The 16,334-nt window shown below is 37.5% G+C and overlaps 1 protein-coding gene across 9 annotated transcripts in view; it reads right to left on the minus strand.

Annotated features, from left to right (window-relative positions):
- The window catches only part of LOC135221855 (cationic amino acid transporter 4-like), a 68,593-nt gene that overhangs the window by 28,629 nt on the left and 23,630 nt on the right, over nt 1-16,334 (minus strand). For 8 of the 9 annotated variants that reach the window (XR_010316105.1, XR_010316106.1, XR_010316103.1 and 5 more), the window contains exon 1: nt 4,057-4,329. The exons of the other annotated variant lie outside the window; for it this stretch is intronic. The gene's annotated coding sequence lies outside the window, so the exon portion shown is untranslated. Of the gene's footprint in view, nt 1-4,056; nt 4,330-16,334 lie in introns of those variants that run through there. 9 annotated transcript variants of the gene reach the window in all.

The raw sequence follows: 16,334 nt of genomic DNA on the forward strand, positions 1-16,334 counted from the left end.
AAAAAAAATTACAAAAAGAACATCTCAATAATACGCTCATGTGATAAAACTATGTCTTGCACAATCAAGTCCATTCTGGCTTTAGCGACACCTCAAAGACAGCGTCACAAGACGGAGAACAGGATCTTTCTTAGATATGTATCAACATGTATCAACCCGATATGTATCAACCTTCGCAGAGGCGTGTTTAGTACCACAAGCCCGTTAAAAACATAAACAAATGACTGTCAATATCATAAGAGATAATCACCCCCAAGAAATATTAGTCCCAGATAAAAGCTATCTATGAAAGACCACCCGACGAACAATTCAGCCGAATGAAATATGATTCAACTGAATAAGAGGACCACAATTAAATGACAAACTTAAAAAACAAAAATAAATTCAAATGAGATGGATCAAATTTGCCATTAGTCTGTACGACGTTTTGTCCGCATCTCGAGACTTGGAAAGAATGTAGAACAGAGAAATCTACAAAAAAAATAGCTTTGCATTGGTTGTCTACAATATAAACAAAAGGACAAGCAAAAAGCTTATATAGTATCACAGGATGAAAAGCGAAAACCTGTGCTAATAAACGTCTCGCCTTGAAAGCGCAGTTTACCTTTAAATGCAACACAAAGTGATTCAGATTGAGCTGGCACAGTTGATTTGGTGGAACAGCTCTGAAAGAGATATGGAGGCGATCCTGTGGAAGTGTGTTCTACACACAGGAGTCTTTTTCGGCAACAAATGACTGCCAAGAGAAAAATGTTTGTCTGTATTTACGGGCTGCTGAAGAGCAAGAGCAAGAGCCCGTGCAAGCATAAGGCTGGCTTAATCTAACGTCGTCTGTATTCCAAAGAAAATAGCGAGGCAAAGAGTTTGTCAAGTCACTTGATAGCATAAACAAGAAATATATTTTAGTTTAACCAGACCACTGAGCTGATTAATAGCTGCTCTCCCAAGGCTGAGCCCGAATGATTAGATATTCTGACGTGGCTAGGAACCAATTGGCTATACCTAGCAACGGGACCTACAGCTTATTGTGGGATCCGAACCGCATTATTTCGAGAAATGAATTTCTAATCAACAGGAACAAATTCCTCTGCTTCCTTGTTGGCAAAGCTCCAGGGAGTCGAACTTGCGAACTACCGAATCGGTAAGCGAGCGAGCACGTACACCACTCGTCCAACGAGGCAGCTTCAGCAGGGAGGACTGGTCAAAAATATATAGCTATACATGCAAGGGAAAATAGGTTCGATAACAAAGAAGTAAGGAAACCAAATGAAGGAGATGGATGAAAAATATGATGAGCGTGCAAAATTCAAGGTTGAGGTCACTAGGTCATCTAGATTTTCGATTTAGAAGGTTTAGGAAGAAGATAGATAAAATAAATAAATAAATAAATAAATTAATTAATTAATTAAGAGCCACAGTAGCGTCAATACAGTTGTTTTTTTATATAAATTTTAATAGCATACAAGAAAAAGAATAATGTAGTGAGAGGCCAAGAGATGAAAGTTAATAAAGGATTCAATGCAGAGAAACATGTTGAAGGTATGGACGGAGTGAGTATTCTGAAGGACTAATTCGATAAGTTTGATGATTGGAGGCCAGATGATCGACATATCGATTTGCAGCCCTGTGGCTTCGGTAGTTTTCAAGATCTGAAGCCGGAGAGAAAAAGTGCGAACTGACAGACAAGAGTTTTCTTCTCAGGAAAAGTAAAACACCGCTGGTGTCGACGACCGGTTTCTTTATACTTCCTTGAGTTGGTTTGATCTTGGAATTTCTCCCAGCTTCAACTTTTAACTCAGTCTCTCTACTTCACTGGTGTTTTTTTTTTTTTTTTTTTTTTTTTTTTTTTCATCTCTTTTCTTGGAAAAACACTCATGAAATGTACGCCTATAATAGGTCTAGCAAATCTATCAAAAGCAAGCACTCGGATTCAGCGGCTTCAAAAATCTTTACGTATAAACGTCGCAGTAAAGTATTTCTTGGGAAAAGCGACACAATTAGGAACGCTGAAGATATTATAAGTCAAAGGTTGACCGACATATCGATCGATCGTGGTGACATTCTACCCCACTATTAAATCATCACTATACCACTGTTGCTCGCTTTGAAATTGCAAATGCTGCTGGTGTGATTACCATTACGTTTATTGATTTAGCTTATTATAACAGATATGTTTCAGAATGGAACAGAATAGAATACTGGAACTATATGAGGTCATTCTGCGCTGAAACGGAAACTGACAGTAAAGAGGTTTGAAAGGTGTAACAGGAGGAAAACCTCTCAGTTGCTCTATGAGACAATTATCAGGAGAGGGTTGAGGACAGCAAGAAGGAAGAAAGAGAATAAGAACGGAGGTGCAGTAAAGGGAACGAAAGGAGTTGCAGCCAGGGGCCAAAGAGACGCTGCAAAGAACCTTGAGGGATGCTTACAGTACATGGCGTGAGGGGCACTGTTGTAAAAGCCCCGCTACGGAGGAAAATATAATTTAGCGCATTTAAAATACCCGAGTCGAATATCTTCAAAGAAGTGACGAAGGAAGAGACGAAAGAAGTCTTGACCTTTTGAGTTCATTGTCACTTGAAAAAAAAAAAAAAAAAAAATTGTAATCAATGAAACTGAGGACTTGAGATACGCAAGAGATGAGCCAAGTCTCGACTTTGACGGGATCTTTAAGCGTTATTTGAATAAAAAAAGAGTTTTAATGAATAAAAATTAAATCCAGTATTAAAATGGAGCTAGACCAAAATGGTCAAGCCATAGTCAAGTTTCTAGAGGTCTATAAAAGACAAAAACAAGAAAAAAATGCCAAATTCATTAACCAACCTTTAAAAACATCAGCTAACGGCTTTTTGGAGGGGTGGGAGGGGGAGGGGGAGGCATGAGTCGCCATTCTTGAGAATTTAAGAAAAAATGGTTATATGAATGACTCTCGAATCAGCAGGCTATTCAGATCTTATCTACGAACAATTCTTCGTGGACAATATTGGTTCAAAGTTATGTAGATATGGAATGTTGACGTGTACTATATATATATATATATATATATATATATATATATATATATATAGTTATATATATATTATATATATATATATATATATATATATCAGTCAAATCAACATTACCGTGATTCATATACAAATATCGAACTACAAATGTCCTTTAATATCTAATTCTCTCTACCTCGGATTAATATATTTTCATATATGTTTAACCGAGAGGGGAATTTTATTAAGCGATAATAGGATGGGCGATCGCCAGGCTCGAACCAGCGAACTCTCAATCCCAGGACTGGCAGTGAAGCCTAAAACCACCTTCACTGCCAGTCCTGGGATTGAGAGTTCGCTAGTTCGAGTCTGGCGATCTCCCATCCTATTATCGCTTAATAAAATTCCCCCTCGGTTAAACATATATGAAAATATATTATTCCGAGGTAGAGAGAATTAGATATTAAAGGACATTTGTAGTTCGATATTTTATATATATATATATATATATATATATATATATATATATATATTATATATATATATATATATATAAACACACGTTTGGATGGTCACCTGATGTTGTTCAGGACATCTTGATCTAACTGCAGACTAAATTAACTTTTCTAATAAAATAAAAGTTTTAATAACCCAATGCAGTTAAATTTATCTCAGTATTGCTTGCATTTCATGGGGTCATTGGTCAAGGTGGCGGGTGGTTTCAAGGAAGCACGTAAGAAGCTTTCACGTCTAAAGGTTCTTTTTTTTTTTACCGTTGATTTTCTATTGTTTAACGTCAGCCTTGGAGCCTGGTATTATGAGCTTACTTCAGTGTAAAATCTATTACATGATTTTTTCTTTACAATCCTTAGTTAAAGTATTTACTTTTAATCGAGTTTCTAAAAATACCTATGTCAAAATAATTTTCACCTCTTTAACATTCTCAGCCATTATGCCTAACCGTGGTCACCTACATCCAGAGAAATACAATAAAATTGAACAGAATTTACCGGGAGTATTATCACTAATTAAGAAAACAATATTTATAAAATGACTCCCAAGAACTTACCTTTTCATTAAGATGTCCAGAATGAGAAGTAATACCTAGGTGTAATGTCCCCCGGCTAATTTAAAACGCTCGAAACTTATATGGAATATTTTCTCTTTCTCTACATATTCACAGTCACGAACAGAATACGACAGATGCTATTCACGATTAATTCTCTGCGACAGGAGGCCAGATGGTGTTTACATCTGTAGCGAGAGGTAGCGTGAAGTTGACTGGACAACGGTAACGTAACACCTGAGACTTGATTAACCCGTACACGTCTACAAACTGCTCCAATCTGGACGGAGGCGGGATTCAGGAAATGTCACCGATGCCGGTTACGATGATTCCTGTCCATCTTCGACGTTTTTTCATATAAGTAACCATAATTAACCCACTTTTATATACAATAATGAACGTTTATCTCCCGTTGTGAGGTCTTTATAGTCACGGTATGAGCAACCAGCCGGAATAAATTGTATTTCAATGCGAACGTAGAAAGAACTTCGTACGTCCGCCAGCCAACACTAGGGAGCAACCTCGGCAACCATAAGATATACAGAGATATACGGGGTGTCCATAAAGTCCCAGTACCATTACAAGTATTTATTGCCCAGATTGGTACTGGGACTTTATGGACACCCTATATTAAAGAAATAAAAAAACAAGAGTAATTGCTCAACGCAGTTTAAAATGTTTATGTTGCCATAAATGATACAAGGAATCTGTGCCTTGCAAAAAGTTTTTCTTGCCTTACAATCTTAATATGGAGCTTGATTAGCGTTGTTATGGAAGACTTGCGACGGCAAAGATGAAAATCAGGGAGGATAGAATATCTTGCCTTATAGGAAATGGAAGTGAGACGTGCGGGCACGCGCATACGTTCGAACAAGCATACCTGCAATTATTATTAGACTTATCCTCTTGACCTCTCATGCCTTTACTATACATTTTTATACATAAAGAGCTACCTATTTGCCACCTGCTTATGTCATTGAGTTACTCTAGCAGTTACGATGCTCTCTTGTTTCATTCACTGCAGTACAAGACCAACCCACATCGGGCTAACAATAGTACCTATCCATCTTCCTAAGAAGTTGTTTGTAACTTTACTTCTCACCAAGTCAGCAGTCTACTATTTATGTAATCAGACATTCGTGTTCACAGTTTCAGCTTTGTTCCCCTTCTTATTTATATAGACTTAAACATCCACAAAAATGGCGCGCTCAAGTTTCCTCTAAAGTTTCGAAGACATTTCAAAAACTAGGGAAGAATAAGTACCGGATGTACTTGCCTCTCATATATATATATACTCCATTTAGCCATTCGCTCTAATTTAAGACCAAAGAGGATATGAGTGAAATGCTAATTGCATCCCCAGTATCATATCCTCCAAGATGTAATAAGATCAAGTGAGTTACAAGGAGGTTATGTGCATGACGACTATCCATGCTCAGCAAGCAAGCAAGCATCTTCAGTCCTGCAAGCAACAGTTGTTGAAGGTTCTCAGGGTTCGTTACGTGAGTGCCATGGCAATATGCCGCTGTTAATTTCACTCTAACTCGCATAAGAACAATGCTGGAGGTAGAAAAAAAAAAAAAAAAAAAAAACTCCTACCGCCCCTACTGTCTGTCTAGCTATTAGTACTATTACTGTAGATAACATTATTTTGGTATCTAGTTTTGTCTAACTGTTACCTGTATAGCATTTTGCTTACCTGAATGAACCATTAGGCTTATATATTTACATCTGTCTGTTAAAGAGTATAATAAATAAGATATTCGACTTATAACGAAATGTGCGAAATGTTAGGAGTGGAAGTAGGCCTTTGTGTTCGTCAAGATTAACTACCAATGGGAGAAGGCTAGTCAACGCGTGTGAGAGAGAGAGAGAGATTACAAAATTCTATTCAAATTTCTTTTCATTAGTATGAAATGGGCCTATTATTTCCAGCTGTTGGGTAAGAAAGGGGGAAAATGAAATTCAACCTGGGAGGGGCAGAAAAATTATATAAAAAAAGTTTTACACGCACTGAATAGGCCTAATTTTTAATGAGGAGGTAAGGTCAGATCATAGTCAACATATGAGGAGAGAGAGAGAGAGAGAGAGAGAGAGAGAGAGAGAGAGAGAGAGAGAGAGAGAGTAGGGTAGGGGGGGAGGGAAGTGGCACTATAGAATGGGTTTGGCTTTCGTGCATTTGATTAGGCCTACTGTTGCTCACGGTTAGGAAAGAAAAAATTATTGCTAACATTATATATATAGAGCCTGTAAGTTAATCGACGCTCTCTGTCAGCTGAGCAGCTAATTGACAATAAGTCTAAATGCATCCCGTTTACAGTACATTACTTTGAAGTTTGCATGCATTATACTGTAAGTGATAACAGTGTCCGTGTTGATATTTGTGCTTGATGTAAAAATATTCAGCATTACCCCCATTAAAATTTGTAGTATTTGCGTATGCGAAGCATGCAATATACTAAAGAGTATGTTTTACCTCACTAGCGAAAAGTGCCGGTGTCCGGGTTCGATAAAAGAGGTATTTGAGATATCCTCCATCTGTTTCTATGATCTATAAATCTATAAAGATATCCCACCATCATTCTGTTAAAATAACGTAACCTAATTTCGACATGAAGAGCAAAATTGAGGAGAAAACCATTCAGTTGATAAAGAATTTTGTGTAGATTTAAGAAAGGAAATCCTATTACTAACACAAACCGACGAGTGAAAAAAGTTATTCGTTACAATGACGCCATAATTAGCGGCGGTTCATGGCCAATTTTGAGGAAAAACAATGTGTGTGGTTTTGGCTCTGAGGAACAATGCGATTAGGAGACGAAAAGAAGCTAATTACATCGAGAAACAACTCGTGAATATGGCGGGGAAACAATAACTGGGCTAATTTGTGTACGATAGGTTTTTTCGCCAGCAAATGCGGTAATCTCTCTCTCTCTCTCTCTCTTTCTCTCTCTTAAAACAACTTACTTTTCTTTGTAAGATAAGCTTATACAACAAAAGTAATAACCGGTTTCTGATGAATTTTCCAGTATCATTAGACCATTACTCTTTGTATGGTTTCTGGGTTGGCAACAACCATATACATACACATATATCGAGCTACAAATGTCCTTTAATATCTAATTCGCTCTACCTCGGAATTGATATATTATTCATATATGTTTAACCGAATGGGAATTTTCTAGGCGATAATAGATTTGCCGGCTGACGGGCACGAACTATCGCCACCTTTAAATCCAGGACGACAGTGAAGCCTTAACCCACCCCGCCACCGCAAGAGGTTATAAGTTTATGCCACCTCCCACCTCAAATACCTGTCGCACTCAGGTATTCGTAGTTTTGGAGACTGCATCAAACCACCTCGTCCTCCATAGCGTTGTTGTGCTTTTTGTCCGCATGTAGCCATTATATAAGTCATATCACATTACCGTGATTCATATACATATATCGAGCTACAAATGTCCTTTAATATCTAATTCACTCTACCTCGGTATTAATATATTTTTCATAATTTATGTTTAACCGAAGGGGAATTTTCTAGGCGATAATAGATTTGCCGGCTGGCGGGGTGGCTTTAGGTTTCACTGTTGTCCTGGATATGAAGGTGGCGATGGTTCGTGCCCGTCAAACGGCAAATCTATTATCACCTAGAAAATTCCCCTACGGTTAAACATATTATATGAAAAATATATTAATTCCGAGGTAGAGCGAATTAGATATTAAAGGACATTTGTAGCTCGATATATGTATACGAATCACGGTAATGTGATATTACTCACATACGCACATATAGGCCTACAGTGTGTATATATATATGATATATATATATATATATATATATATATCTATATATATATTATATATATATTATATATATTTATATATTTATATATATATATATATATGTATATATATATATATATAGGTAACATATATAGTATATATCAAACACGAGGACGTATCGGAAAAGTTATTAACCCCAGTTTATCAAGAAGGTAGACACTTGTTGGAGGGCAGGGCCGTCAGTTTTGCACTGTAGGCGTTACTTAAGGTTCTTTGCAGCATCCCTTTGACACCGAGCTGCAACTTCTCATTCTTTTTTACCGTACCTCCGTTCATATTCTCTTCCATCTGACTTTCTACCCTCTCTAACAGCTGTTACATCTTTCAGAGCATGTTACCGGCAATTACCTTTCAGCGCTGGACGGCTTTATAAATCCCAGCATTTGGACTGCCAGTAGTCGTATTAAGGGTTTTCCCCAGCTCGTTCGATTATTCTTCAGTGGGTGTTCTAAGTTCATTGTCATCCATGACGCGGTTCCCTTGCTGTGGACTTTTTGAATATAGATAAAAGTTAAGGTCACTTGGTTGTACCAGGCAGTTCCAGTCTTTTTGAAGCTTTGTACACGATTTTAGGACTTCCCTGTTGAATAGGATATTATATATATATATATATATATATATATATATATATATATATATATATACTTTATATATGTGTATGTGTGTATACACATGCACATGAATGCCCTAGACTAACTACTAACCGCGTCACTGGGTAGAGCATAATTCATTACTTAGGTCAATGTAAGTTCAATTCTGCTTCCCGCCCGGCCCCCCTCCCTTTTTTTTTATTGTATCGGCCCCAAGCCATTTCCTCGTGGGATTGATCCCGGGGGCAAATTCCTGAGATGTATAGTACTAGCATGCACCAGCCCAGGTTGTTTTGCCATGCCCCTGGGTTAGGTTAGGTTGGGTTGAGTTAGGTTAGTTCAAAGACGTAGACTTCACGTGATTTATGTATGGGAAACATAATGAGATTAATTTCAAGAAGATTCTACGGTAAGTTTTTTGAGATATGGCGCCCACATTTTCAGGAAAGCTTTGGTACTAGGTTCCAGTTCGGGAACGTGCTCCCCGGAGCGATATCGCAACTGCAGAATAGACGTTTCTGTTGGGAAGCATACCACATATGTAAAAATGATACTACAAGCTGTATGACCACTGTCTGGTCATGATTGACCCTAGGACTACGTCGGCCAGTCTCAAAACTATCGAAGGACTGGGCACTACAAACTAATAGCTACTGTCTGTGACTGAAATAAGCAACGCAAAGATAGTCATTGCAATCTATTTTTTGAGTCGCTCTGGTTAGCCATGCTTCAAGAACCATAAACTGTTCATTCAAAGACCTGATGACGTAATCAACCTCCAAATCGCACTAACATTTCTAAATGTTTTAAGCAACTGGCTTATCTGCGGACGTACTGGCAAATGCTTCTTTGCAACTCTCAGCCTATTCCTTGGTACTGCGACAGCTTGCAATTATATCGCTTGAAATCCATAGTTTCTATAATTGTTCAAAGGCAACTTTTATTTTTCTAAAGGGGTGATAACTGCGTCTAACTGGATCTTCTATTATAGAAGAGGCTTTTTGTGTGTGTGGTCATTATTCAAGGAATCTCTCACCGTCTTGCAACGCAGATGTACTGAAGGCTGTACGAACCAGTTACTTCTTGAGATGGTGTCGCAGATCTTGTGATTCTGTCATTCTCCTTATCAAATTTAAAATAGTCAAGGCTTTCCTCCACATCTCATGTGATTTCGCCGTATGTCTTTTTCTCGTTGGGCAAGGACATTCCTCGTAGCCAAATATTGAAGGTTCGACAAACATAAATCGTATAGATTTTGAGGAAGGTTTAAATAGGGTTCGTTAACGGACCATCAACCTTGGTCACAAACAGAGTGATGGGTGAGGACTCTCTCACCTTTTTTCCTGTTAGGTGAAAGTTAAATTTTCAGCCGTTTGTATGTTCGTGTGTACTGTCACCCTAGAATATGAATTGTACTCTTGTTGACGGTGCCGGATACATACTCTGTATTTCGTTTTCTCCTGCACACACACACACACACACACACACACACACACACACATATATATATATATATATATATATATATATATATAATATATATATATATATATATATATATATTTCTCATCAGTAGTGTCGTAGCTCCTGCTGAATAGGAGATTCTTTAGTTTTTTTTTTATTTACTTTCTTCTTGTCATCCTATACAAGGATTATGCAATTCCCCTTTTGGGTGTATAAGGTATTCCCAAGGTGTAGCGAACTATATATTATTAAGCAAATATTCGTAGCATAATATTTTTGAACGTGAAAATACACACGTGTATGATGACAAATACATACATACATTCACACAAACACACACACACACACGTGTGTGTGCGTGTGTTTGTGTCGGAAGCTTATGCTTTTCACTCTATGATTCGATGAAATAACGTAACTTACGGAAACCTTAAACAATGCTTCCGTATAACTCTCTCTCTCTCTCTCTCTCTCGAACGTGCGGTTACCACCTGAATAGAATAGTTTAATAAGAAGGACGGAACATACCGGATTATACCGTCCTATAGGTGGATGAAAGCCGCTGGGAAGTGGTGTTATCTCTCAAGACAGTCTTCCTTTTTTTATTGTTTTTATTTTTTACAATTTCGTTAGAATTTGCCCTAAGATTTTGTTAACACATTTCTGACCCTAGAATATATAACTGACAATAACTTTGTGTCTACTGCATACGTATTTATGGTTATTTTTTTATTATTATTATTTTATGATTTCATTAGAAGTTGCTCTAAGATTTTGTTAACACAATTCTGACCCTAGAATATAAAACTGACAATGTCTTTGTGTCTATTGCATACGTATTTATGGATGGTATGCCATGGCACAATCTTACACAAGCGTAGTAAGTGCAGACAGAATTCACAGAATTAAACATCAAATGCAAATGCAAACATCGTTCTGATTTAATACGCATACTCTCAGTTGTGTATATTTTTAAAAAATGACGTCTGCCGGCGTAAAACAGAACGTAAAACATTTTAAAAGTCGTATGGGTGTATTTCGGTGTAAATTACAATGTATTCGTTGAAACACTGAAAATCTCGATAATTAGATTTGACTCTTCAGTCATAGCAACTTTTTTAATGTATGACATCATCCTATGAATATATTTTGATATATGTATGGATGCGGGCCTGATTTTGAATGTATGATGATTCATGTTATGTGTTAATTAAATATTTTAACAAATTGCTTATATGTATACGTATATATAGATATATATATATATATATATATATAATATTGTTATTTGTTAATTATTTTTTCAATCTAAGAATACCTTCTCAACATATTGCTCAAAATATACATTATACATACACACACATGAATATTTATATATATGTATGTATGTATACACATACACACATATATATTACATATATACATCATATTCTTATTTGTTAATTAATGTAAGAATATCATTTTAACATATTGCTCAAAATATGCATCATACATAAACTGTATATATTATATATATATATATATATATAAATATGTATGTATGTAATGTATATATATATATATATATATATATATATATATATATATATAACACTCACAAGAAAACGTCATGAATTACTAAATTTTTAAGTCTCTACTTAATCCACATGTAGAACTCAATACCGGTATTCGTGCGGTTCGTATTCGCGTATACGACATCACATTCCGTTTGTGTCCAGATCACGAGTCTTTATACCCAAGGTTTACTTTGTCTACACCTTGATCGCCTATACGGAGTCTGCATCGCCAAACGCGCGTTCAAACATTGTGTTTAAACATTCCTGAATCTAATCTATTTTTGGTGCTGGTTTGGTTAACTATTTTTACCATTGGTCTCCTCACTTTTAACTGAATTTCTCACAAGGTTAAGGTCATTCCCAAAAGACTTCGGTATAGAAGAAGGCAGCAAAAAAAAAAAAAAAAAAAAAAAACGGAAAATGGATCTGAAAGCTATATATAGTAGATTCACATCAAACGTGCATTTGACGTTTAGGCGCGTCACTTACGACGCTCCTGATTAGCTGTTGATAAGCCAATCACAGGGCTGGGAACTCTCAGTCTCTCGAGAGAGTCCACATGGGTAGGATGTATGTTCCACCTCTCCTGAGGGATACGACTTTCAAGAGTATCCCTCAGGAGAGGTGGGACACTGACCCTGCCCATGTGAACTCTTAAGGGAGACTGAGAGTTTCCAGCCCTGTGATTGGCTTATCAACAGCCAATCAGGAGCGTCATAAGGGACAAGCCTGTAGACGTCAAATGCATGGTTGGCATGAATCTATATAAAGGGTTCTCTGAGCTTGTACGTATTTTTTCTTGCATAATCATTTTTTCCTTTACTGGAATGGCGTTGAATTTTGATCAGTGTTTCATCTGATATAATGATCACTTTCAGTAAATTGTGTAATGCTTTTTATCACAGTGATCTCTGCTGTCTTTGAAGGGAGTTGAAGCTTTATAATTGGTACTTCAGTTTTATGTATCTACAATATACCTTTACGCGTCTCTCTATTTCTCTCTCTTTGTCTCTCTCTCTCTCTCTCTCTGAGCCGATCATATTGCATTATCCACAATCATCAGTGAAAAATGGCTCCTCGCCTTTCCTGGGGTAATTCGTTTTCCATCGTCTGTTTGTTTAGCTGACCGCCCACGAGAGAGCACCAAGTGACGTCATCGTGCGTCACCGAGAATGCTTTTTGTTTATTCTTGCTCTCGACGAGCATTTATAGCAGTCTTCCTGGACTCGTGATGTATGTACGTGTCTAGTGAATCTTTGCCTTGAATGTACGGTTTGCTGTTCTGCTATACCGTATTCATTATTATTATTATTATTACTATTATTATTATTATTGCGAGAAGGTCGAAACGTCACGTGATACCAGCACCAATACCAGCCCTTAAAACCAAAGACGACCCCGGCCCGAACTGAACTACGCCTACGGAATAATACCGGCACTGACGACGACCCCTGCTTGACCTGGACCTGATATCCTGTTCTAATAAAAGATTATCTTAAGCATTTACAATTTTTTGAAAATTCCCAATATGAATATTAGCCAGTTACTCAGAAAAATCGCTGAGCCTGAGAAGCGAATTGTAAGGAAAATAGAAAAAACAATATTATTATTATTATTATTATTATTTCCATATAAAACAGTGAAAAATGCGCTGAAGTTTCTTCGGCATAATCGAGTTTCTTCGGCATAATCGAGCTCACATAATGCTATGTGAGCCGTGGCCCTTGAAGTTTCAGCTACGGCCCCTTGGTGGTCTGGCTATAGAATTGCTGGACGTACGACACATGGCTAAATAGTACCTATGATAAAAATCAAAACTACTGAGGCTAGAGGGCTACAATTTGGTACCTTTGATGATTGGAGGGTGGATGATCAACGTACCAATTTCCAGCCCCCTAGCCTCCCTAGTTTTTAAGATCTGAGGGCGGACAGACAAAGCCATGTAAAACGTTTTCTTTTATAGAGAACTAAAAATGTAATTATAGACAAGTGGGGGGAAGAGGTATCCAGACTCTATGTGTCCAACTCGACATGAAATTCTACATTTTTCAACAAAGCTCGAGAGGTCGATTGACGAGTTTTTTGTGCAATGTGGAGTCTCGCCCACCAGTTCGCGAACTGCCTGTAACATATACGTATACCTTGGCTTAGACCGTGGCTGCAGATATCTGTTTTTCAGTCTTCGAACGAAGTAACCTTCAAATAGAGAATAAGCCTTGTGGAAATTTCTTCCGTAACAAATTTGTGGCTATCAGAAGTCCCCCATAAAATCATACAGGATTTACTGTATTTTTTTGCAATCATGTAGGGAATCTCACGTAAACACACATACACATACACAAAAAAACTGACGAGTACAAGACATATATGATTTGCAAATTTTATGTCAAAGTCATGTAACAATCACAGAGGCCGTTTTTTTTTCTTTTTTTTTTACAGTATTATCCTGTATTCGCTGCGATTTCGTGTTTTATTTATTTATTTTTTTGTGCTTCGCTCTTTGCATGGTTATTTTATGCATGGTTATTTCATGACTTTCAAGGCAACAAATCTTAGTTTACCGAAGAATCTTAATTTTTCGCACCAGTAATTTTTAGCGCGTAAGGCTTTTTTTTTTTTTTTTGAAAAGGGGGAGTTGCTTGTTTGTTTATTTATAATATAAAGACCCACACACACATTGCAGCAGTAACTGATCACGATACAGAGCCAGTGATTTTTCACCGCCCTGGGAGAGGCGCGAACCCGTGACATCAAAGTGGCACAGCACGACACTTCACCGCTATCTGAGCGAACCAGCATTATGTGCATATATTTGTTCATTCTGAATAATATGTGTGACCTCTGTCAATTTTTCCAGTTAAGATATATCAATTCGTCCTCCAGATAATATTCTTTGCCTAACTTTTATGCTTTACCTCCTCTTCTGATGAGTCCTCTTGAGAGAGAGAGAGAGAGAGAGAGAGAGAGAGAGACAGCATCCTCGATAGGTGAGAGAACCACTCTCAAGATATCGGTTTTTATATGCCATTGTAACGTCTTATCGAATTCCTTTTTCAAGTCAAGTAGCTTCATGGTTTTCTCTCTCTCCTCTCTCTCTCTCTCTCCTCTGTAATGGAGGACGCTGCTTCCAAGTGGCAATTGAAGGGTTCGTCTTTTTGCCTTTCTACCTTTTCTTATTTTTTTTTGAAAGCATGACGTTTCGTTTGCTGTTAGGGAGAAATCTAGGAACAATATCAGACTTAGTTATTACAAGAAAACACCAAGAGCGGTAGGGTATCGTCTGAATTCACATGAACTCCGCGTTTTAGTTTTCTGGAAAGAAAACTATTGGGACGGCTTTGTCTGACCGTCCGCACTTTTCTGTCCGCCCTCAGATCTTAAAAACTACCAAAGCTATTGGGCTGCAAATTGGTATGCTAATCATCCACCCTCCAATCATCAAACGTACCAAATTGCAACCCTCTAGTATCAGTAGTTCTCTTATTTTATCTAAGGTTAAAGTTAGCCATAATGATGCGTCTGGCAACGATACGGGCAAGGCAACCACCGGGCCTTGCTTAAAGTTTCACGGGCCGCAGCTCATACAGCATCATAACGAAATTCAGTCAGTATATAATTGGAAAATAAGGTTTAATGTCCTCTATTTCCCAGCCAATTACGAGAACCAGTTGCTGGAGAGTATTTCCCGAGAGCCGACAGTGGGCTCCCCCACCCAGCCCACTACCCCCAACCCCCACCCCCTGCCCCCGCCCCGGACGCTCTTATCTCGACGCGATATGTCAAGACGAAGGCACTCATTTCGACGTATCTGTTATTAGGAAAAAATGATAAACGTGAAAAAGAAGGACTTGGTAAAAGTAAAAGAAAAATAGATAAAAAAAAACCACTTTTAATTACATGACTAACATGATAAAAGTAAAAGTAACGAATAAATAAAGACACTTTTCATTACGTGACTAACTAACTAGCGGCCACTTCCATGGAGAATGCACAAGTGGAGATGAGGAGGAAAGTTGATTTTCGTCTTACCGTTGACAATATCGTCTATCGTTTAGTTGGTTTGGGTGACCGAATCCAGTTAAAAAAAAAAAAAAAAAAAAGTCACAGGAAATAAAAGTCACATTCATATTTCCTAAATACTGACGCCCCAAGGGTTTTAACCCGGTATGTATCCATCACGGTATCCATGTATCCACCTTTGAGGCAAGTTTAGTACGAGCTCGTTTGGGATGACCGTGAACACATAAACAAAAGACTGTCGATATCATAAACATGACGAGGCCCCAAAGAAATATTGTGAATTTTTACTGTGACTTTATTGCCGTCCACGATAAATTAATGTGACTTTTTTCCAAACAAAATTGTGACATTTTTTTTCCCTGTGACTTTTTTCCAACCGAAATTGTGACAATTCTTGTCCCGTGACTTTTTTCCAACCGAAATTATGACAGTTTTTTCCCGTGAATTTTTTCCATCCAAGATTGTGACAGTTATTTTTTCCCGTGAATTTTTTTCCAACCAAAATTGTGAATTTTTTCCCCGTGGTTTTTTTCCAACCGAAATTATGACAGTTTTTTCCCGTGAATTTTTTCCATCCAAGATTGTGACAGTTATTTTTTCCCGTGAATTTTTTTCCAACCAAAATTGTGACTTTTTTCCCCGTGGCTTTTTTCCAACCGAAATTATGACAGTTTTTTTCCCGTGAATTTTTTCCATCTAAGATTGTGACAGTTATTTTTTCCCGGGAATTTTTTCCAACCAAAATTGTGACTTTTTTTCCCCGTGGTTTTTTTCCAACCGAAATTATGACAGTTTTTTCCCGTGAATTTTT

This window comes from Macrobrachium nipponense, chromosome 3 (assembly GCF_015104395.2).
Source record: "Macrobrachium nipponense isolate FS-2020 chromosome 3, ASM1510439v2, whole genome shotgun sequence".
Lineage (NCBI taxonomy): Eukaryota > Metazoa > Arthropoda > Malacostraca > Decapoda > Palaemonidae > Macrobrachium > Macrobrachium nipponense.